The sequence below is a fragment of the Dermacentor silvarum genome, chromosome 1 (genome assembly GCF_013339745.2).
Source record: "Dermacentor silvarum isolate Dsil-2018 chromosome 1, BIME_Dsil_1.4, whole genome shotgun sequence".
Classification (NCBI taxonomy): Eukaryota; Metazoa; Arthropoda; class Arachnida; order Ixodida; family Ixodidae; genus Dermacentor; species Dermacentor silvarum.
The window spans coordinates 430837418-430860504 of NC_051154.1; the positions used below are offsets into that span (position 1 = coordinate 430837418).

Here is a 23087-nt window from a genome sequence, read left to right on the forward strand (position 1 = left end):
ACTGGGATACCTAACTCTTCAGCTAGCAACACTAGGGTGGGTTTTGTTAACGATGCGAAGTTCATGACTGCTGATAACAAGTGCCACTCTTACACATGACTAATATCTAGCAAAGTCAAAATGCCTCGACTACCAAGTAAATGTCGCTAATCCTCCCAATGAAGTCAAGTAAGCCGTGCTCTCACCAAACCGGACGCCAAGGCCACCGCCGACGTGTGCTCCATCCGCCATCACCACTGCCACCAGCTGTTACGTATTCGGTGGCTCGACGCCGAGGGCAGGAGGACAACCGGCCCAAGGAACAGATCACCCACGCAGCGCCAGGAAGACAATCACCTTTACTCCTTCAGCGACAAGCTTTTTGTGCGCTACGCAGCCAATCAGGGGGTGGCAAAAAGAAAAAGAAAAGATATTGCGGTAAGCTGGGCAATGTTATCTGCAGGCCCAACGTAGAGTGTGACCAGCACCGCAAATGTTACACCGGCAAACTCTATATGTGCAGAGAAACGACAGCTACTACACATATAAGCACTGTGGCCAACCAAAATTACGTTTATTCCTACATGGGCGGGCGCGGCCAAGTGTAAGAAGATGACAGTCTGCTTTTTCCAGCAGTACGTACAGTTAAACCTGGACATACCGAAGTCAGTAAAATCTGCAATTTGCTTTGTTGTACAGAAATTCGACCTTTTGGTGAAATAAGTACATGCGCCAATAGATTGTTTACACATGGAAGGGGCCGCAATCGGAAAAAGCAAATTTGAATGAGAAAAAAATTGAGAGTCGGTGACCAACGATATGGTTTCATGCTGCGTAACCGATACCTTAAAATTGGCAGTATGAAGCGAACCCAGCCGTGAGGGCATCCACTCTGCCCTCACAGCTGATACTGTTCCACGCAGATGGGACGTTGCTATCACGAAAAGCGCTGGCAGCGGGGGCGAATGCTTCGTCTGCCTCTCGCTTCAATGCATCTCTGAAACTTTAGGTTATGCAACCTCCAGTACTAAACACATGGGAAGACAATGCACATAATACCACACCATGTGAGCATGTCTACTCTTTCCACACACAGCAGATTACCTCTAGAAAAGGGTGCACAGGCTGCATATGTGCTCAGATGCACCAACATCCATGTGCAGCGATGGCTGCACTAGAAAAGAAGATGCACACACCAACTGCCGCCCACTGGGCCCCTCTCAGGGTCTCCTTAAAAGCTAAGTTTCTAACTTTTTGTTTCTGTTATAAGCTAGTGCAAACAAGTGAATTCATTTCACTCCCATTAAGAAATTTTGTAGATAAGGTAGAAAATTTATGAAAGTGTAGAACATTTTATTACTTTTCACCTCTCTCATTCTGACTATCGTACAAATGCATAAGCAGCATTTTTCACCTTGTTTCATCGAACATTTTTTTTCATGCTGAAGGAAAGGCATGTGTTGCAAAAATAAGCTTGATTGCAACGTGTGAAAGAATTGTCTTATGTCACATAAAGGGTTGCTGAAATCACAATAGAGTCGTGACTTCCCTGTGACTGACTTTATCTAATACCCCTGACACACGGGCAAAAGTAAAGTCCTTTGCAGGAAACCCCTTTTATTACTCCGAAGGACCCTTTGCAGAAAGGCTTTGCGCCGACGAAACACGGCACCGCACTAACTTCTTTAGGAGGTTCTTCAGATAAATGCCGTCAAAAAAAAAAAGCCTTGCTTGTGAAAGTAGCAAGAGAGAAAACATTGACAAAAAGCTACGCCTGTAGATTACATTTAGTGATTGTAGAACCTAAAAACATTTTTTCCCATTTTTGATGGCTTATACAATTAAACCTGGATATAACAAAATTGACAAATTCCCGAAAAACTTCGTTATAAGGAGGATCTCGTTATATGCAGGTTCGGTACGAAAATTCGCAAGAGAAACACTTACCATATTTACTTGATTCTAAAGCACCCTCGATTGTAACGCGCACCCATATTCCATCTTTGTCAAAGCACTCATCCTTGGAATGTGACACCAGGTACGGGATGCATGGACGCGTCTCGTTTCGCACAAGCGCGAGGCATCAGAAACGAAGAGCGAGCACCACGATGGCGTCATAGCAACGTATAGTGTTACAGTAGAACCCCGCTGTTACGTACGTTCCTGGGTGCTGCGTTTTCCCAGCTGTTACGTCATTTTTGGCCGGTCCCTGCACAACTCCCATAGAACCCAATGTATTGGTAAGCTCGCTGTTGCGTCATAACTGTGGGACCGTTCCTGCATCATATGTTGCGATTTGCCATAACTGCGCCGGCCCGAGTGGCCATTTTGACTCTTCATGTCACTTGGCTTGGTGGCTTGACGATGGCACTGGCCGCCCAAAGTGCCGGGGGTGACAACTATGACGTATTTTGGGTTTCCGCCAGCAAAAGCGTGGCCCTTCAGATACGTATTTACTATCTAAAGATCGTGTCTATGACGCTTTGTGGCCCTAAAATTGGTTTTGGCTCATAGATGTTCCGTATAAAGTCCAAGGGCGATAACGCAGCCGCCGCGCACCGTATGCTGTATGTGCGAGTGAAAACATGCGAGGGGAGCTAACAACGGCATTTAAATCTCACGCATGCAAGAAAGAAAAGCAGGGAGGAAGTGCACCTTCTTCCGTTGCGCTCGAGGCACCGGCGAGGGAGCGAGGGGGGAGGGATAGAGGGTGGCATTGTACAGCACTCTGGCATCAACTGCGTACTGTGTGGTGTTGGGCCTTATCTTGAAAGCGATCTGCGTTGGGGCTGAGTCTAGGCAGTGTAGGTGCATCGGCGGCTCGTAGGTTTGTGCGTGCTGTGTGTTATCGGCGCTCAGTATGCGTTGAAGCGATAGACAAAAGCACGGAGGTCACTTCGCTCGCTTCTGCAGTGGCGCTTCCACACGCCGCCAGCGTTTGACAGCACGTGTTAGCGCTCATCGAGTGTAATGTGTCACAGCGTCTGCCAGTGCGTCAGCAACATCAACTGGAAAAGGAGAGTGCCGGCTTGGCGGGCTAGGCCAGTTGCAGCAAGCGGCAGGATCAGGTTTGAATGAAGGGAGGGGGAAAGGTCACGCCTGCGGCGGCAAAATCGCCGGGTCGAGGGATGCAGGCCCGCCTCGCACACGTGCGCTCGCTTCGCATTCCGTCGCGGCGAAGGTGCTACCGGTTGCTGCTCGCGCAAAAATGACAAAATTTGGGGCGAAATCTCTAGGTTGTCGGCGGGGAAAATTCGTTATTTCGAGGGGGTCTCCCGCTGCCACTTCGTTACGTAGAGGTCTCAAATACATGTGCTTCTATGGAGTAACCGCAGGGAATAGAAAAACTTCATTATATCCAGGAACTTGTTATAAGCAGGTTTAACTGTAATGCAAATATTCAGAATTCAGCATGGCGGCGCTTGCAACGTGGTGCGAGCATTTGAGAGTATAGCTAGAGTAAATCTTTACTGTTTGACATATCGCATTACCACAAAGATTATTACTTTTTTCAAGGTAAAAGAAATACTTACAGAGCACCGTAGTTATGTAACAAGTTTCCTTCTATTGAAGAGTTGTGCATGCTGTATGTAAGAGTACACCTTTCCACTCGAAAATTAGATGCCCGATCTTCTTTCCCGCAAGGGAACTTTGCCGGGAGGGAGATACTCCTTTGTCGTGTGTCACTACGCTTGAACGCCTTTCCGGTAGATGTCCCATTACCAAAAGGACTTTTAAGTGCCCGTGTGTCAGGGGTAAAACACACTTAAAAGGAAAACGCCATTTTAAACAACAGACACAAAAGAAAGCACAGCACATGCACCCATACTAAGCAAGGGGCTGTATCAAGCTGATATGAGAAAAGACTTTCCGAGAAAGAATATTTCACGGCTTGGTAAAATTCTTAAAATGATGGCTAACACCTGGCACCATGCCTTAAATTTAGAAGGAAGGAAGTTCTTCTTAGGTTACTTTGTGTTGTTTGCTGAACACAACAAATGTGCCAAGAAAAATGGGTCATGTCTACATTTCTGGCAAAGTGTGAACAAGAAACTCCCTTCAGCAGGCTGTAGTGCTCCCTGCGATGAATATTCAGACTAAAAATTGTTAGCCCAATGTGACTATGCCTGCAAGAAAAACAAATGTGGTAGAATACATTGCGTGCACATAGAAAAATCTTGTCTGTGCTTGCTGGCACCCTGTGTCTGTATTGGCCTCGAGGACATACTGTGGCGGCCATCTGCTGGAATCTTTCCGTGGCATAGACAACATCATGTGATACCGGCTGCAATATGTTTGACCTCTCCAGCGGTTTAACAATGGTTAATCCCAAGTGTTTGCATGTTTTAAGTGTTGTATGTGGGCATCTTGGTTGCAAAACAACCTAGATCATACATCCCAGTCTGGTGTATAGGGCATAAAAGGCTTTTAGTGGAGCCACCTGGTGCTTTTATATTGGTTATTCAGTCCACATAATCTTTCACAAAAGCAGCTATAGGCACTTTTGCTGCAATACCAGTACTGTTCGGGGGAGTGTGGCTTGCCACTTTCGCCAGAATTATCGCTGAACGACGATTCCATTACTAGTCAATTATATGTGGAATTTCAACGGCTTCTATTTTTGTCTCCTTAATCCACATTTCCGCCGTGTGCACGCTTACAAGTCACAAGCAGCTCTGCGCAGGGTGTTTTGACTGACGTCATACAAAGAGAGCACGCTACAATATCTGTGCGCATCACTTGCTCGACTCTTTCGATGACCATATTATTTTGTTTTCAGTGACTTTATCAACTAAGCCTCTAGCGGCAGCTTGAATTTGGAGTACATATGAGAACTCACCGCAGGTTCAGTCGAATACGTCCGGCACTGTGGCACTGAGCAGTAAACCATGTTGTAAGAGTGGGCAACTAAATTGCTGCCTTGGGAATGAAACACATTATTCACAACCTTACAGTCAAGGCTTCAATTGCCCAGCCAGGAAGCTGCAGGAAAGGTGTGAACTGGAGCCATGTGATGTCACTTTCTACATAATAGCGATAGCAGAGTTAATTTTTCCAGTGGTGGCCCTTGAGGCCAATAGGCATACCTTTTCTGTGCACGTGCTTGTGTAGGACTAGGCAGATGGTGCCAGTTCATTCTTGTACATTAATGCTTTGTTTACACTGTATTGGGAAGACATTTTCCTACTCAATGTGATAGCCCTTGAACCTACATAATTACCACCAAGAGCCCTTTGTCCATCAACCTTTCCTTTGCAATGTCTCTCGCTTCTGCCTTGATGTCATAGAGGCACTTCAGCTAGCTGAAGCAATGATGGCGTTTGAGTACCCACGCAGCCTTACAACTTTCCAACCTGGGCACTGCTTCATTAAAAGCTGGCACGACTTGGTCTTAGCAGACAGAAGTCATAAAAAAAAGAACCTCATAAACTTCTTTCAAAGTCATTCAAACCTTGTCAATAATCCAGTGCCTTTTGCTGTCTCAGTTCAGCAGTGGCCAATGCAAGTTAGCTCTGAATAAATCAAAATAATTAATCTTGCAAGGCCACCTATTAGGTTACCACTATCTCTTCAGCCGGCCTGAAGTGTCTCACAGCCATCAAGGCAGGAGTGCAAAAAATAACAGAGGAAAGTGTGGCAGACAATGTTGTTCATGGAAATCCAATATGTTTACCGACTATTACACTGACTGATACTTATACTTATCCATAAGAAGGGAGACGTTAAAGAATTGAAGAATTACAGACCCATTAGCTTGCTTTCAGTATTGTATAAAATATTCACCAAGATAATTTCCAATAGAATCTGGGCAACACTTGACTTCAGCCAACCAAGAGTACAGGCTGGCTTCAGGAAGGGATATTCTACAATGGATCATATCCATGTCATTAATCAGGTAACCAAGCAATCTGTGGAGTACAATCAACCTCTCTATATGGCTTTCATAAATTATGAAAAGACATTTGATTCAGTAGAGATACCAGCAGTCATAGAGGGATTGCGCAATCAAGGAGTACAGGAGGCATACGTGAATATCTTAGCAAATACAGTAAAACCTCGATAATTCGAACTCAGTTAATTCGAAATTTCGGTTAATTAGAAGAATTTGAGCGGTCCCGTCATTCTCAATGCAAATTCTACCGGATAATTTGAATGGCCCGCGCGGCTCTATTCGGATAATTCGAAGTTTCCGGCTAGTAGCAACGTGCGGCAGTTAGGTTGGGGCGCTCCGTACAGTCGCCAACCGATTTTCCGAGCTCGTGGGGACTGAAAAATAGTCCGGAAAACTCGTTCGGCCGAAAAAAAAAAGTTATTAGTGCGGCTTAAAAAATAATGCCCTGCCTCATACTACGCTTGGAGGGGATCGACTTGCTTGGATTTGTGCAGCAATGACATCTCCGTGTACAGTTGACACGAACGTCACAGCGTTGGCGATCTCCACCAACGGAGTTCGCCATGGAGATCCAAGAAACGAGCTTCGCACCGCTTAGCTCTTGCCTAGGTACAGGAGGTAGTGCCGATCACTGAGACATGGGTCTCCGAGACACCTGCTCAGTGTACACGCCACGTTTAAAATAGCAACCGAAACTTGAGAGAAAAAAAACTCACAGAATTAACACGCGTGGTGTCAGCGCGCACGAGCGAGCGCAACCGCCGCAACGAGCGAAGGCTCGTGCGGTGTATCGCTTCAACGGAAACTGAGTGGCGAGAGCGCAGCGCATACAAAAGGTCAGAGCCGTCTGGAGATCGCTTTCAAGATACGGTGCGCACGACAAACCACTCCGGCGCTAAGTACGCAGTTGTTAGTAGAAGTCGCCCCCCCCTCCCTCCCTTCCATACCCCCACGGCCTTTCGCACGAGGGAGGAAGTCGCGTTTACGCTTCGCCGTACGTTCGCTCTCCATGAAAGCGCGCGTCCCCCGCGCGCTGTCACTCGCACATACGCGATGTTCTATCTATCGGGCATCGCCAAGCTGTGGTTTCGAAACCACGAAGCCGATCTCCGCACGTGGGCTCGCTTCAAAACCAGCATCGCAGACATTTTCGGTCGCCCTGGCGTGCGCAAGCTTCGCGCTGAACGCCTGCACAGCCGACCCCAGCAAACTGGTGAAACGTTCACCAGCCACCATAGAGGACATCGTCGACCTCTGCCAGCGTGTCAACCCGACGAGGGCGGAGGTGGACAAGGTACATCACATCATGAAGGGCATTTCCGACGATGCCTTTCATATGCTGCTGTCAAAAAGCCCAGACACAGTTTCTCAGGTCATTGAGCTTTGCCAGAGTTTCGACGAGCTCTGCAGGCAGCGTCTTCTCACACGGCGCCCACCTGTGTCTGATGAAAGCCTCGCGAGCGTGGCCGTGGCTCCTGACATGGACTCCCTGCATTGCCAGATTAAAGAGTTCGTCCGTGCTGAAGTCGCACGCCAGCTTTCGCGGCTGTCCTCAGCCACGTCACCACCCTCGCCTTTGCCGGCCAACCTTCACCAGGTCATCCAAGAGCACGTTTGCACAGCTCTCCCTTCTGCCCGCGAGACTCCACCGGTGCCAACTCCCGTTGCTTTTCCAGAGGTGACTTCACCTCTTAGCAATGCCGAGGCTCTCGCACGGCCACCACCTCAGACCTTTGCACCATTCCCATCAGCTGTGCCACTGCGTCCAGCCCCCCACTTCGTTCAGCCGCGGTACCCACACAGCAGTGGACAATGGCGCACTCCTGACAACCGTCCAATATGTTTTGCATGTGGTCTACCTGGCCACATTGCACGATTTCGCCGTTGCCACCAAACATCCTACCGCCGTAGCTTCAACACCGAATCATACAGTTCACCATACCCATCGTCCTCCGTGCCTCAGAACCCTGGCCAGATGTCTTCTTACTCGGACCACCGCCCTCTTGTTGACCGCCGTTCGCCATCGCCGAGGCATCGTCGTCCTTCTACGCCGGAACGGGAAAACTAATCGCCGCAGTTCCAGAGGCGAGAACTGCGTCACCCACAAACAGACCAAGGCCTCTCCCTTCTCCGAGTAATGTTATTGATGCATATGTGGACGGCGTCGCTGCACTCGCCCTCATTGACACTGGTACCGCAGTTTCGGTTATTAGTGCCACACTTTGCCGTTTGCTCAGGAAAGTTACGGCGCCACTGTCAAACATATCCCTTCGTACTGCCAGCGCAGACCGCATCACGCCTGCAGTGCGTGTACTGCTCGTGTTGTGATCAACGGCCTCCTCTACATTGTCAAATTTTTTTTGCTGTGTTCTTGTTCCCACGATCTTATTTTGGGCTGGGACTTCCTTTTCGCTAATAAGGCCGTCATCGACTGTTCTCGTGCTGAGGTGGAATTTCAAACGCTGTGCGACGCCCCGCTCCTTGACGCTCGTGAACCTGACGATAAAGTTTTTGTTGCCGAAGACGTTACAATTCCACCACACTCTTCTGCCCTAGCCACAGTGTCATGCAACCTTGTTGCTGATGCCAGCGCACTTTTTATGCCATCCGCATTTTCGCTCGTCGTAAATGTTCCCTGCTGCCTTTCGCCATTTCAGACGTTCATGCCGGCATCAGCAGACTGCTCGTCTCCAACGGATTGTCCTGTCCTCTCACTTTGCTTCGTGGGGAGTGCGTTGGCCGCGTCCAGTGTGTCGACCCTGCTGCCACCATTGACATGCCAACTGGTTCCATCGCCACTCATGAGGTCGCCGGAATGACCTGTAACCCCGCGCAGAAGCAAACTTCGCCCGATGTTCTCCATAGCTCCATCGCCGACACATTGACTGTTTCCCAACGCGCCCAACTTCTGCGCCTTCTCGACAAGTTCCACTCGTCTTTCGACTGCCAGCATGTTCCCTTGGGCCGCACGTCAACTGTTTGTCATCGCATCGACACGGGTACTAGTGCGCCACTGCGACAAAGACCCTATCGTGTATCCGCGACAGAGCGCCGTGTCATCGATGACCAAGTAGCTGACATGCTGAAGCGCGGCGTCATTCAGCCTTCGGATAGCCCCTGGGCATCTCCCGTTGTTCTTGTTAAGAAGGACGGATCGATTCGATTCTGTGTCGGTTACCGTCGTCTTAACAAAATAACTCGTAAAGATGTTTACCCTCTTCCCAGAATTGACGACGCCCTTGACTGTCTCCAAGGTGCGGAGTTCTTCTCTTCTATCGACTTACGTAGCGGCTATTGGCAAGTCCCCATGGCACCCGAAGACCAACCTAAAACGGCCTTTGTAACACCAGATGGCCTATATGAATTTCGTGTCATGCCTTTCGGGCTTTGCAACACCCCAGCAACATTTGAGCGTATGATGGACAACCTGTTGCGTGGTCTCAAGTGGAAAACGTGCCTGTGCTACTTAGATGATGTGGTTATTTTTTCGCCCGATTTTCCCACCCATCTCCCTCGGCTGGAGGAAGTGTTACAGTGCCTAACTGCCGCCGGCCTTCAGCTCAACCTGAAGAAATGCCACTTTGGCGCAAGTCAGCTCACCATCCTTCGCCATGTCGTATCTAAACACGGTATTCTTCCTGACGCCGCAAGCTCTGTGCAGTTGCTGATTTTCCCAAACCTTCTTCTGTACGAGAACTTCGCAGCTTCCTTGGCCCCTGCTCTTTCGCCGCTTCATTCGAAATTTTGCATCCATCACCGCTCCCTTGAATCAGCTTCTACGGAGCGACTTGAACAATTACGCCTGGTCCCCTGCCTGTGACGATGCCTTCCAAGAGTTGCGTTCTCTATTAACATCGCCACCTATACTGCGTCACTTCGACCCGAGTGCTCCGATCGAAGTACACAGTGACGGCAGCGGTGTTGGGCTAGGCGCTGTGCTCGTGCAGCGCAAATCTGGGTTCTACGAGTACGCCGTTGCATACGCAAGCCGCACCCTCACCAAAGCAGAGACGAATTATTCTGTTACGGAGAAAGAATGTTTGGCCATAATCTGGGCCCTTGGTAAATTTCGACCCTACCTCTATGGCCGCCCCTTTGATGTAATTACAGACAACCATGCACTTTATTGGCTGTCCACATTGAAGGACCCCTCAGGTCGATTAGCTCGCTGGGCTTTGCGGTTGTAAGATTTCGACGTGCGAGTTGTCTACAGGTCTGGCCGCCGTCATGCCGACGCGCTTTCCCGTTCGCCTGTGTCAACCGAAAGCGATGCCTGCCTCTCTGCTATTGACCAAGTACTTTCGTTCTCATCAGGCTGCGACATGGCTTCGGAGCAACGCAAGGATGCCTGGATTAGTGCTCTTATCCGCTTCCTTTCTAACCCGCCGACTGTTCCTCCACCTTCTCAAGCTTTGCACATCAAACTTCGCACTTCGAAATGCGAGATGGACTTCTCTATCGCCGGAATTACGTCTCCGACGTCCGCAAGTGGTTGCTCGTCATACCGCGACATCTTCGTGGTGAAATATGTTCTGCCTTCCACACTGACCTGCAGTGTGCACACGCGGGTGTCTTCAAGACGTACACCCGGCTTCACTCCAGGTTTTATTGGCGTGGCATGTACATCTTTGTGTGCAAGTACATTCGGTTGTGCTCTCAGTGCCAACGCTGCAAGGTTCCTTTTCAGCATGTCTCTGGTCCACTCCAGCCAATCCCGTGTCCTGCCAGGCCCTTCGATCGCATTTTGATTGACCTGTATGGACCCCTTCCGAGCACGGCTTCCGGAAACCGCTGGATAGTCATCGCCATCGACCACTTGACGCGATACGCAGAAAAAGCCGCTCTGCCTGCTGCCACAGCTCGTGATATCGCATCCTTCCTACTGAAAAACTTTATTCTCCGTCATGGTTCACCTCGCGAACTTTTGAGCGAGAGGACGTGTGTTCCTCTCCGAAGTCGTAAACGCGCTCCTTACTGAATGTCGCATCGTTCATCGCATCACCACCGCCTACCATCCTCAAACTAATGGTCTGACGGAAAGATTTAACCGCACCCTTGGCGACATGCTCTCCAAATACGTCGCCTCTGATCACACGGATTGGGACCTCATTCTGCCATTCATGACGTTCGCCTACAACACTGCACCACAGGCGACCACAAACTTTTCCCCATTCTTCCTCTTGTATGGCCGCGAACCTTCGACTACCCTCGACACCATTCTTCCGTACAGACCCGATTCATCCGAATGTACACCCATCTCTGAAGTTGCCCGCCGCACCGAGGAATGCCGTCGACACGCCCGTTCCTTTACAGCCGTCGACCAATGGCAACAAAAATCTCGTCGCGACGATGATCACCCGCATTGTCACTTTTTTCCGGACTCCCTTGTGTGGCTTTGGGTTCCTGCCGTTCCTGCTGGCCTCTCATCCAAGCTTGTATCCAAATATCAAGGACCCTACCGTGTTGTAGCGCAGACATCGCCTGTGAACTATATTGTCGGGACTGTGACGTCACCTACGGACCAATGCTGTCGTGGTCGTGAAACCGTCCACGTACAACGCCTGAAGCCGTATTACGACCCCTTGATTCTATGTTCACCATGAGTCGCCAGGATGGCTCCTTTCCGATGGGGGGTGATTGTAGTGAAGACAAATGCCCGGCGCTGCAGCCACATCACTAGTCATCCGGGAAGCGCGAGCTCGAGATTGCCTGAGGCGCTCTGGTTGAGACACGCTGCGAAGGCTGCCCGCTGCTCTCTAGTCCTGTGTTCGCATTAGATTTCCTATTCAGCAACAATGGAGACGAATTACAACAAATGATTGAGGACCTTAATCAAGAAAGCGTAAGAATTGGGTTGAAGATGAATATGCAGAAGACAAAGATAATGTTCAGTAGCCTGGCAAGGGAACAAGAATTCAGGATCGCCAGTCAGCATCTAGATTCTGTAAAGGAATACGTTTATCTAGATCAGTTACTCACAGGGGACCCTGATCATGAGAAAGAAATTTACAGAAGAATAAAATTGGGTTGGAGTGCTTATGGCAGGCATTGCCAAATCCTGACTGGGAGCTTACCACTGTCATTGAAAAGAAAAGTGTACAATCTTTGCATTCTACTGGTGCTAACATATGGGGCAGAAACTTGGAGGTTAACAAAGAAGCTCGAGAGCAAGTTAAGGACCGCACAAAGAGCGATGGAACGAAAAATACTAGTAACGTTAAGACAGGAAGAGAGCGGTGTGGATCAGAGAACAAACGGGGATAGACAATATTCTAGTTGACATTAAGCGGAAGAAATGGAGCTGGGCTGGCCATGTAATGCGTAGGATGGATAACCGGTGCACCATTAGGGCTACAGAATGGATACCAAGAGAAGGGAAGTGCAGTCGAGGACGGCAGAAAACCAGGTGGGATGATGAAGTTAGAAAATTTGCAGGCGCAACTTGGAATACGCTAGCACAAGACAGGGGTAATTGGAGACCGCAGGGAGAGGCCTTTGTCCTGCATTGGACAAAAATATAGGCTGATGATGACGATGACACTGACTGAAAAAGTGGCTTCGCGATACAGTCTGGATGTAGTTTTTTTCAGTCAGGAACAAACAGCCATTTGCCCAGGCCTGCACAAGCACTGCGTATGACTGCCCACGGATCAAAGCTTGCTGCCTGTGTATGTGGTGCAGTGTACCGCATTTCATTTTCCTAAGGGTGCAGTATGTTGTGCAGACTGGTTGCTACTTCAATAGTAGGCCCTTAAGAGTATCACAGCTCATTAAACAAGGCCCCCTGTTCACATTTTGCTGCAAATTGTATCAAATGCGAATGTGAATTGCTTTTGCAGGACATCAGCTGAGTTCAAGGAACGAGACAGAGTAAACCAAGAAATAGTTCAAACCTCTAATACACAAACTGTCATTCTTAAAAAATCTTTCTCAAAAGTCTTTCTCATCATATTTTAACACAGTCCGTAGTTTAGTACAGGTTTACGAATGATGTTTTGGTTTCTACTGTACAATGCTGTGGCTTGTTAGGCACTGGTGTTTTGAAGAGCACGCTCTCTTGTATTGCTATAAAGACAACTGTTAAAAGATTTTCATTTGTAACTAAAGTTCGGAGACAGTGCCTGTCAACTAAATTTTTTATCTGTTTTTCATTTCATCTGTGCAATTACACCTAACACAAACTACAAAAATATAAGTACTCAGAATCACAAAAGTACACACCTGTGTAATGGTTCTGCTGAGATCCTTGGAGTGGTCAGCCACACAATGCAGCACAGGTAGAATGGCAACCTGAGTTAAAACAAAATAATAAGACTTGTAAGATGCACATCAAAAATTTTGTTCTGTACGGCATGCATACTAATTACATTTTATGTAAAAAAGTTTTGCATAATAGGTGAGTAACGTAAATGAATGTCTGGCCGTGGACTGTCAGCCAGTGCTACTCATAGCAACGGTGGCGTATATTTATGTATTTATTTCAGGAGTACTGCCGGCCTCTCACATGAGGCCTTAGGCAGGAGTGGGTCGGTCATACATAACAAAATACAAACAGATATGAATTACAACAGTAGAACTTGCGCAAGGAACGTACAGAAATGAAGATGTTACGAAGAACTTGATTCATCACCGAACACCAGTGCATCAAACTTAACATTTTGTTGCTTTAGAATAATTGTAACTTTAAAACACTAGTATTTATACATTTCCGAAGCCTCTCGCGTATACACACAGAACAAAAAGAAAAGAACATAAGAATATGGACTTTGACAAACATCTCTTAAGTGGAGTAGGATCAGTAACCTTTCAAATACAAAGCCTTCTAAATACATATTAATGCAATGCACGCCAATGAAAAAAAATTTTTTTCAAGTGTACAAAAAGTACGAAACATAAATCGAAACATAGTATGCATGCATTATGTGAAGTGAAATGACGGAAGAAAAAAGAATAAAAGGAAGAGGGAAATTGAGTGTATTTTTGGTGTCGCAGTTTTGTGATGAATGACTGAACAGTTTGTACAGTTTATCAAATTCGCAGACAGAGCATTCGCTACAGTGACGGTGCTCAGAAAAAATAAAAGCTTGTGTCTTGCAGGAATACTCCCTCAGATTTTTAGGATGCTCGGATCGCATTGATCGGTGATGAAATTATTATATGCATGCGTTCTTATTTATGTGCAGCTTATCACGGTAAAATAAATATATTTCAATCAATCGTGCTGTCGTCTTGTCTGAAATATGCCCAAGTGATCATTTTTTAGAAGTACATGTGGTGATGTAAAGGAACTGTACCAATTATAAACAAATCGTATTGCTTTTCTTTGAGTCATTTCAAGTTTTTTTATATTTACTTGGCTGTGGGGAGCCCATACCACTGATGGGTACTCGAGGACTGGACGGATGAAGGTTTTGTACGCAATTAACTTCAATTTCGGGGTGGATCTTCGCAAAGACCTTTTTAGGAATCCTAACTTCTGCATAGCTCTCTTTTCAATGTAAGCAACATGCTCATTCCACTTGAAACCTGCTCTGAGTGCAACACCTAAATATTTATAGGTGATAACGAACGATAGTTTTCGGCCATTGATAGAGTATTCATACCGTACAGGGAGTCGTTTGCGTGTTACAGTCACAGCCACCATTTTATTTTCAACCTTCATTTGCCAGGTTGCACACCAAGAAGATATTTTCGTTAGAGCTGTGTTTAAAAGAGCCTGGTCGTGTGGACTACGTATCTATAGGAAAAGGATGCAGTCATCCAATAGTAACCGGAATATCATGGGTGAAGTCGTCAATAAAAATGAAGAAAACGAGTGGCCCAAGCACTGAACCTTGAGGAATTCCAGACTTCACCGGTTGTGAATTGGAGCATACGTTATCGATAGTAACTATTTGATTTCGGTAAGAAAGGTAGGCCTCAATCCATGAAATTAAAGTATCATTTTTCAGTATACGTTTTAAGTTTTGCCAGAAGTTCTGGATGCAATACGCGATCAAATGCTTTTTATAGTCGAGGAATACCATGTCAATTTGGCCTTATTTATCTAAAATAGCTGCAATATCGTGAACAGTTTCCAGCAGTTGTGTAATAGTAGCAGATCTTTTACCAAAGCCGTGCTGCCGGTAGTTGATTAGAGTATGTTCCTCGAGAAAAAGTGAAAGGTGCTTGAATACAATGTGTTCTAAAACTTTTGCGCATGAGCACAGCAGGGAAATCGGTCTGTAGGAAGAAATGAGAGGTGTTAGTTGTTCTTGGTGAAGGAATATTCTTTGCAAACTTCCAATCGTTTGAAAGCTCGCCCTGTGACAATGATTTCTTAAAAATTATGCACAAGAACTTCAAGCAACATTCAGCATACCTCGCAAGAAACGCATTGGGTATGCCATCAATACCAGACGACGTTTTTGGATCAGTATTAAGGAGCAGTGACAAGATTCTTTCGTTCGATATCGAGATGTCACTTATAGGTGGAATATTATGAGCTATTCTTGAACGCGGTCTTCCAACATCATCATCGGTAAACTCTGAGCAAAAGAATGCATCAAGTGATTCTGCGATTGCTTCTTTGTTAGTAACAATAGCCCCATTTATATACATATTGAGGAAGCACTTCTTTCTAGGGGAAAAATGCTGCCAGAATTTTGCTGGGGACGAAAATAAGTGACATTATAATAATCTTTTGCTTCTTTGAAAATGTCTTAACTCTTTGCACACGACACAGGCTTTATGCAAGTTAAACAGAGAGGGGTTCTGGTGATGCTGTTTTCTTATCTTCTTCGCCTTTCGTCCAAAGCGAACAACTTACTTTGTAATCCACGGACTTACATTTATTATTTTACTTTTGTCGGTACGAAATCATAAACTTCCCACAACACAAGGTTTTTGAAGAAACACCAAATACCGTCAACAGTAGAAGCGATAGATTTACAAAGTACGGTAAATGAAGAAAATGTCTAATGTGTCTAGTATTTCTGTCATTGGCGCACATGAAGACAGAGACCGTGCGTTCCTCCCTCTTGCTTTTTGACACTTTGTTAAGGTTAATGCTCAAGTACACCAACTTATGATCTGATATTCCATCAAGCACATTGTGTCCAACACACAACGTAACATGCTATTGCTAACAAAAAAAGATACAGGGTTGAAGCAGTGGCATTCTGGATGCAGGTGGGTTAGATTAACTAGTTGGGTTAGATCACAAAAAAAGGACTATATCAACTAAGCGTCTACCTGCATTTGATAACGGTACAGGAAAGTCGGTATCCCATGTAACTGAAGCTACATTGAAATCACTAATATTATATTGCTAGAGTAACCACCGACTGCACAAAAATTCATTAAGCTTATTAAAGAATACCTCGTCTGTGTCTGGGGGTAGATAAAATCCGCTGACTATAAACTTAAGATCACCTGAATCTAGCTTCACGATAACGCATTCTCGACGTGGTATATCGGCCAATCTTTCAACTCGTAGACTTTCCTTAAAAAAGACTGGCACATCGTATATGGCACATCGTTTCAAGTGCAGATTTTGCAGGGTACATGAATTCAAAAACGCTTAGGTCCACATAATATACGACACCTGCAGTTAGAAGGATGTGTTACATCCAGCACCAAGGCCACGAGTGGCACTGCCTAACACTTCCAGGGCCAGACTAAGTACACACACAGCAATGCACAACAAAGTGAGCAGGAGGAAGAGCTGCTGCTGTAATTCAATTATTAAAAGATTGCCAGCATCATGCAGATATTTTTACTTACTTTCGTAGGGATTGCTTCGAGCGATTTGCTCATGTGAAAATGTTTACTACATAGCTGTATCGTGTTATCACTTGTGTCACATTTGTCTTACTGCTACTTCATGTGCATGCGAAGTGCCAATACTACCTTCAGCTGAAGGCCAAACACTATGCTGTACAAGGTACATGCATTTCATAACACCAAGCAGTGGACTTAAAGAATACACAACTTTATTAGAAAGTGTGGTTCTTTGGACACGCATCAAATGTCATATACCTAGAAAACGAACATTTCGCTAAAATGATCAATTATTCCAATTAGTACTAAGCATAATGCATCACACAAGAAACTTGCATTTACCAGACACCACTATAGACACTGTGACCTCTTTGGCTTCTCCAAAATCTGGCACAATGTGCTCAAGCTGCCTGTAAACCCTGCAAAGTTTTGACGATACTTTTTTTTTAATAGATGGGCAAACTTGAGAAGGACCTAAAGTTAAGGTTGGAGAAGCAAAGCAAATTTTTAACAATTCTCTATTTTTCTTTGGATGTGACGGTGAAGGAAAGTGATGTATCTGAACTGTTTTTAACCTTGCAATATTAGAGAGCACATAATTGAAATAATAGATAATTGATAGGGCACGGTGGCACACCAGGCATGCGGAGTAACCCGTTCCTTTACCTTGTGCAGCTTATCGGCGCACACGTGCTGACACCAACAGCATGGAACGGTGAATCTACATCGAACAACGACATCACGCGTCTGCCCAACTATGAAATCTACAATGGCCGTCTGCGCAGCCGATCTGTGCAGGAGGCGAGTGGCAGCCCGAGCACGGTGCTACGATGGCTCTGTGTGTGGACGCCACAGCTAACGGTGCAACGGCGGCGCTGCGGGCACCTTGGAGCAGTACAAAACCTGGAAGCTGGCCTGGGCTCGTCATAGGGCACGGTGGCACGGCAGGCATGCGGAGTAACCCTTTCCTTTACCTTGTGCAGCTTATCGGCACACTCGTGCTGACACCAACAGCATGGAACGGTGAATCTACATCGAACAACGACATGATGCATCTGCCCAACTATGAAATCTACAATGGCCCGTCTGCGTAGCCGATCTGTGCGGGAGGTGAGTGGCAGCCCGAGCACGATGCTTCAACGGCTCTGTATGTGGACGCCGCAGCTAACGGTGCAACGGCGGCGCTGCGAGCACCTTGGAGCAGTACAAAACCTGGAATCCGGCCTGGGCTCGTCATAGGGCACGGTGGCACGGCAGGCATGCGGAGTAACCCTTTCCTTTATCTTGTGCAGGTGAGCAAACGTTTCGGAAAATGTTTACGCTCGAATGATCTTTGCTTGGTTGTGCTGCCGTGCCCTAGGCTGCTCTGCCCGGCTCTATGTGACTTGTCGCTGTATTTGAAACAAATATTGCTTTTGGCTGGGGATGTCGAGACCAACCCCGGTCCGGACGTGGCACAGCTAACTAAGCATTTACAACAAATTTCTGACGACCTCAAAGATATTAAAGAAAACTGTCTGAATTCTATCGATGCCAAACTTGAAAAATTAACGTCTCTCGAAGGCAAGATTTCGTCCTGTGTTGACCAGGTCGCACACCTACAGCATGTAGTATGTTCACTAGAAGTAAAGATAGACGACTTAGAAAACAGAGCAAGATGATCCAACCTAATTTTTTACGGCGTCCCAGAAGAAGATAGTGAAAACGAGCGCTCACTTGAAGAAATTATAAATGACAGTATCATCAAGGACACTCTAAAACTTCAACCAATAACCATAGAGTGAATTCACAGACTTGGAAAGGCAGTAGATGGGAAAAATCGACCCGTTATATTGAAATTACTAGACTTCCGCGATTAGGGGAAGGTCTTGAAAAACTGTTATAAGCTAAAAGACAAACTTTTCAATTGGGGAGGATTTTTCAGTCCATGTGCGTGACATCAGAAAAAAACTATGGGACTTCGCGAACACAAAGAAAAACAAAGGAGCTAAGGTCTCTCTTGCATTCGATAAACTTCACATAAATGGCGCCGTTTACTGATGGGACGCTGAAGGCAACAAGGTAACCCTCATTGAAAACCTCTCTGACATGTCTAGTTCTAAAAAAAACGAAGAAACAGACAAACGTGCATTACAGCCCCGCCGCCCTCAACAGACCAAGAAATCAGCTTTGTTAACTTAAATGCACGCAGCATACTATCAAAATTAACTTCGCTTGAATCTCTGCTTCTCAGCATAGGACCTGATTTCGTGGCAGTGAGTGAAACGTGGCTGACAACTGATGTTAAAGATTTCGCAATAACGCCACCAAACTATGCTATCATACGTAAAGACAGAATATCTAGAGGCGGTGGCGTAGCGCTTCTTATAAACAAGAAAGTTCCTTTTACTGTTCTCCCGAGCATAGAAGGTGTGGAAGCGGTTTTCTGCAGACTACTTTTCAGCCCTCACCAAATTGTAGTTGGCTGTGTCTATCGAAGCCCTTGTTCTGAAATAGAGGTTATGCAGTCATTGTATGCATACATGCTGAGACACGTTTTTGGAACTAGGCTAATCTTAGTTGGCGACTTCAACTTACCAGATATAAACTGGCACACTATGGAAAGCAGAAGCGCATGCTCCGATATGCTTATTGACATGATGCTCGCATTTAACCTCTGTCAAATTATAAAAGAACCTACACATGTCCAAGGAAGCAGTTCTAACATCCTTGACTTGATATTTTTGAGTGACCACTTTTCAGCGGATAAAGCAAAAGTAGCACTGATCGATGGCATGTCAGACCATTAAATAAGCTTATGCTCTCTCCCTATTCAAGACACTAGTTTACCACAAAAACTAATCGCAACTTTTTCAGATTTCAACAGAGCTGACGATAACAGTATAGTAGACCATCTGTTACACGAACTAAGCGCTTTCGAACAACTAGCCAGCGTTTCCACTAGTGACGTAGAGGTACTCTGGCAAAAGTTTAAATCTATTACTTTTTACTGCATTCACAACTATGTACCCACACGAACAAAGAAAAGAAACGAACGCAATCCTTGGATTACACGTGACACCATCCATGCGAAACGAAGGGTCAAAAGGCTAAGACAGACTACGAAAAATAATGCTCAGGCAAACTTCAAACACAAGCTAACTCTAGCCATAAACACTATGAAAGCTAAAATAAAGGCAGCTAAATACAATTATTTCCAAAACACTCTCGGTAACTTTTTGAAGTCCTCTCCTCGTAAATTATGGAACTACCTGTTGCCAAGGTCTAACCCTAGCCCCGAAGTTACACGTGAAGAAAATAAAGCACGAGCTAACAACTTAAATGATTACTTTCAATCAATTTTTACAGTGGACAATGATAACCTGCCGCACCTTCAATCTTCCTCTAACATATTTCTGGGACCTCTGATTGTAACACGGGCCGGCGTGCTACACCTATTACTGAAATTAGACAATAAGAAAAGCCCAGGTCCAGACAAAATTCCAAATGCTTTTCTTAAAAGGTACACTGACTAGTATCTTACTATGTAACCCTAATCTATGAGAAGTCTTTATCCACAGGCACTCTACCAAATGACTGGAAGACCGCTAAAATTATCCCTGTACACAAGTCAGGGAATAAAAATGAGCCCTCTAACTTTCGGCCAATCTCTCTCACAAGTACCGTGTGTAAACTACTTGAGCTCATCATCCTTAAATACCATAAACGTTTACCTCAATCAAAACCACATTTTATCTCCGGTTCAGCATGGTTTCCGTCAGGGTTCATCCACAGTCACTCAACTAGTCGAATTAATACATGATTCTCCAGAGGCATAGACAACCAAAACCAAACAGACCTTATCTTCCTCGATTTTTCAAAAGCATTCGATCGCGTTGCACATCAGAAACTAATGTTAAAATTTGGGCACACTTTCGGAAAGGGTCCAATTAGCGATTGGATAAAGGACTACTTAACTAACCGGACACAATTCGTACAGATTATCCATACAAATTCTAAACTAACTCAGGTTACCTCTGGTGTGCCCCAAGGCACCGTATTAGCACCTGCATTATTTCTAGTTTATATTAACGACTTGCCCTTTGACATTCAGGTCAACATAAGACTCTTTGCCGACGACTGTATAAAGAAATTACTTCACCGGATGACCATGTAATCCTAAACAATGCTCTAAAATCAGTCTATGCATGGTGTACAAAGTGGCAAATGACACTTAATGCTAAAAAATCAGTTCTTTTGCGAATAACAAGAAAACACCATGTACAGGAGTTCCCTTACACCATAAACGACGCCCCCTTAACAGCAGTCACAGAGCACAAGTATCTCGGTGTAACACTAACGTCTGACCTTAGATGGATCTCCCATGTTAATCATATTACTTCAACGGCCCTAAGCCGACTTTTCTTTCTTAAGCGGCATCTATGTCAAGCCCCACGAGCAACTAAATTACTAGCTTATAATGCACTTATCAGGTCAACCTTAGAATACGCTATCTTAGCTTGGTTTCCATCGACTAACAAATTAATTAATATGCTAGAGGAAGTACAAAAAAAAGCAATTAGATTCATCTTCAATAAATATCGACTTACAGATTCTCCAAGTGCTCTGCTAAAAACTGCCGGAATACTCACAATCCAAAACCGAGCAACACTCGCTCAATTGAAATTACTGCACCAGATAATTCATAACAAGCTAAATGGTAACAGCTCCAAGTATGTTACCATCGCAAACACTAGAATAACAAGGCTTAAGCATTCGTACACCCTACAGGAATATTGTTTTAAATACTCTTTTTTTCCGCTAGCCATAAGGCAGTGGAATGGTTTACCTTCCAATATCACCAATAGCTTGTCAAATACACATTTTTTGTCACTTCTTGAAAATTACTTACTAGACTTTCAGTTATGAAATGTAACTGTTGCACACCTTCTCTGTTGTTACTAGTGAATTGCTAACCTTCTTTGTAAGGTTGCAAATGCCTTTGTAAAATACTGCTGGACTATATAGATATACATATTACCCCTCTTTATACTTCTCAGTTTGATGTTGCAACTTACTATGTTTGTTATACTGAAATTTTGTGTTTGCATTTTGTAGTTTTCTACATTACTACTATGACTTCATTATGTTTATTGTTTGACCTTGTGCCCACCTGCAATAATCCCTTATGGCATTGGCAGTATTTCAAAATAAATAAAAATAAATAAATAATGTGATAGAGAACAATGATAATAATGCAACACAACACAACCTAGTGAATATTTTTTAAAACATGCACCAGGTTTTGGTCATTATGCTTATGCACACACCTGCAAGTCTTGGTGTTTTGGTTTTTTGTTTGTCACATAGTAATCTACACGATACATTTGTCCTGAAATACGTCCCATGTTGGGCTCCTTCAGTTTTTCATTTTCTTACTGGAACACACATGCCTATCTATATATGTTCTGTCCCATGGAACAGGTGTCATAGCAATCACTCTAAGTGAACCCACTAAACTAGCCATTGCATGTAAAAGATGCAGGGTAAAAAAAAAGTTAAGAGCCTACCAAGGCCTCTGTTGCTGAAAAGAGGAACTGCTGGAAGGCGTCTGATGTCTGGCTATGAAGCTGCTTCCTCCTCACAACTGGCAATGAAACAGCTGCAGTCTTGAAACACAGGAGAAAAATGAGACACTGTAATGATCACATAGAGCATGCGACAGCTGGCCACAAGTTTAAATTGAATTACTTCCACTGCTACACTGAATTTTATGTTGTTCAGCTTACATTATTGGTAAACTAAGCCTGCCTGCCAACATTTTATATCCTTAACAGGCTTTGCTCTTTACAAACTAAAGCCTTTACCCAACTCATGCATGTGAGCCGTGGAAAGGTTGACTGATCACCTCAACTGAATGCCTTCTAAGACAATTTAAGTCAAAAGGATGCATAATTAATGAGTGTTACTGAGATTGAATGCCAAGGTAGTATATCTCTTTTTACAAGAGATAATGGCTGACCTAAAGCACATTTTTCTCACAGATTTGGGTTGATCAGCCAGCCAGATTGTATTATTAATACTCGTGCATGGTAGGATCACGCTCTGAAGTGTGACATGATCCTCAGCTGGAAAGCGCAACTTTGTGTGAATTGGGCATCTAGAAATCTAAATGGAATATATTTGCATGCATTGGCATCGCTGCACAACAATTAAACATTAAATGAGTCACAGCGTCCAGAGCACAGAACCGGCTGTTGAATATTATCAGTGTACAAGCACAGACTATACATGGTGTTCAGTTTTAAGCTTTACGGAATTTTGAAAAATTGCCTATGGCAGGTAACATATTCCTATTGTTGAGCTGGGTTATTCGAACAGGTGGGCATTAGTAGCATGAGAAATCGAAACACATAATTAACTAATTAACAAAAATAAACTAATGAACTTCTCAGTTAATTGCTTTACGACACAC

General features: G+C 45.1%; 1 long non-coding RNA gene across 1 annotated transcript; it reads right to left on the reverse strand.

Annotated features, from left to right (window-relative positions):
* Positions 1 to 191: 191 nt before the first annotated feature.
* On the reverse strand, positions 192 to 22285 carry LOC125942804 (uncharacterized). The gene is made up of 3 exons (XR_007465369.1): positions 22183 to 22285; positions 13094 to 13162; positions 192 to 368 (listed from the first exon to the last, which is right to left on the reverse strand). It is a non-coding gene; the product is annotated as an uncharacterized LOC125942804 (long non-coding RNA).
* Between the last annotated feature and the right edge of the window lie 802 nt (positions 22286 to 23087).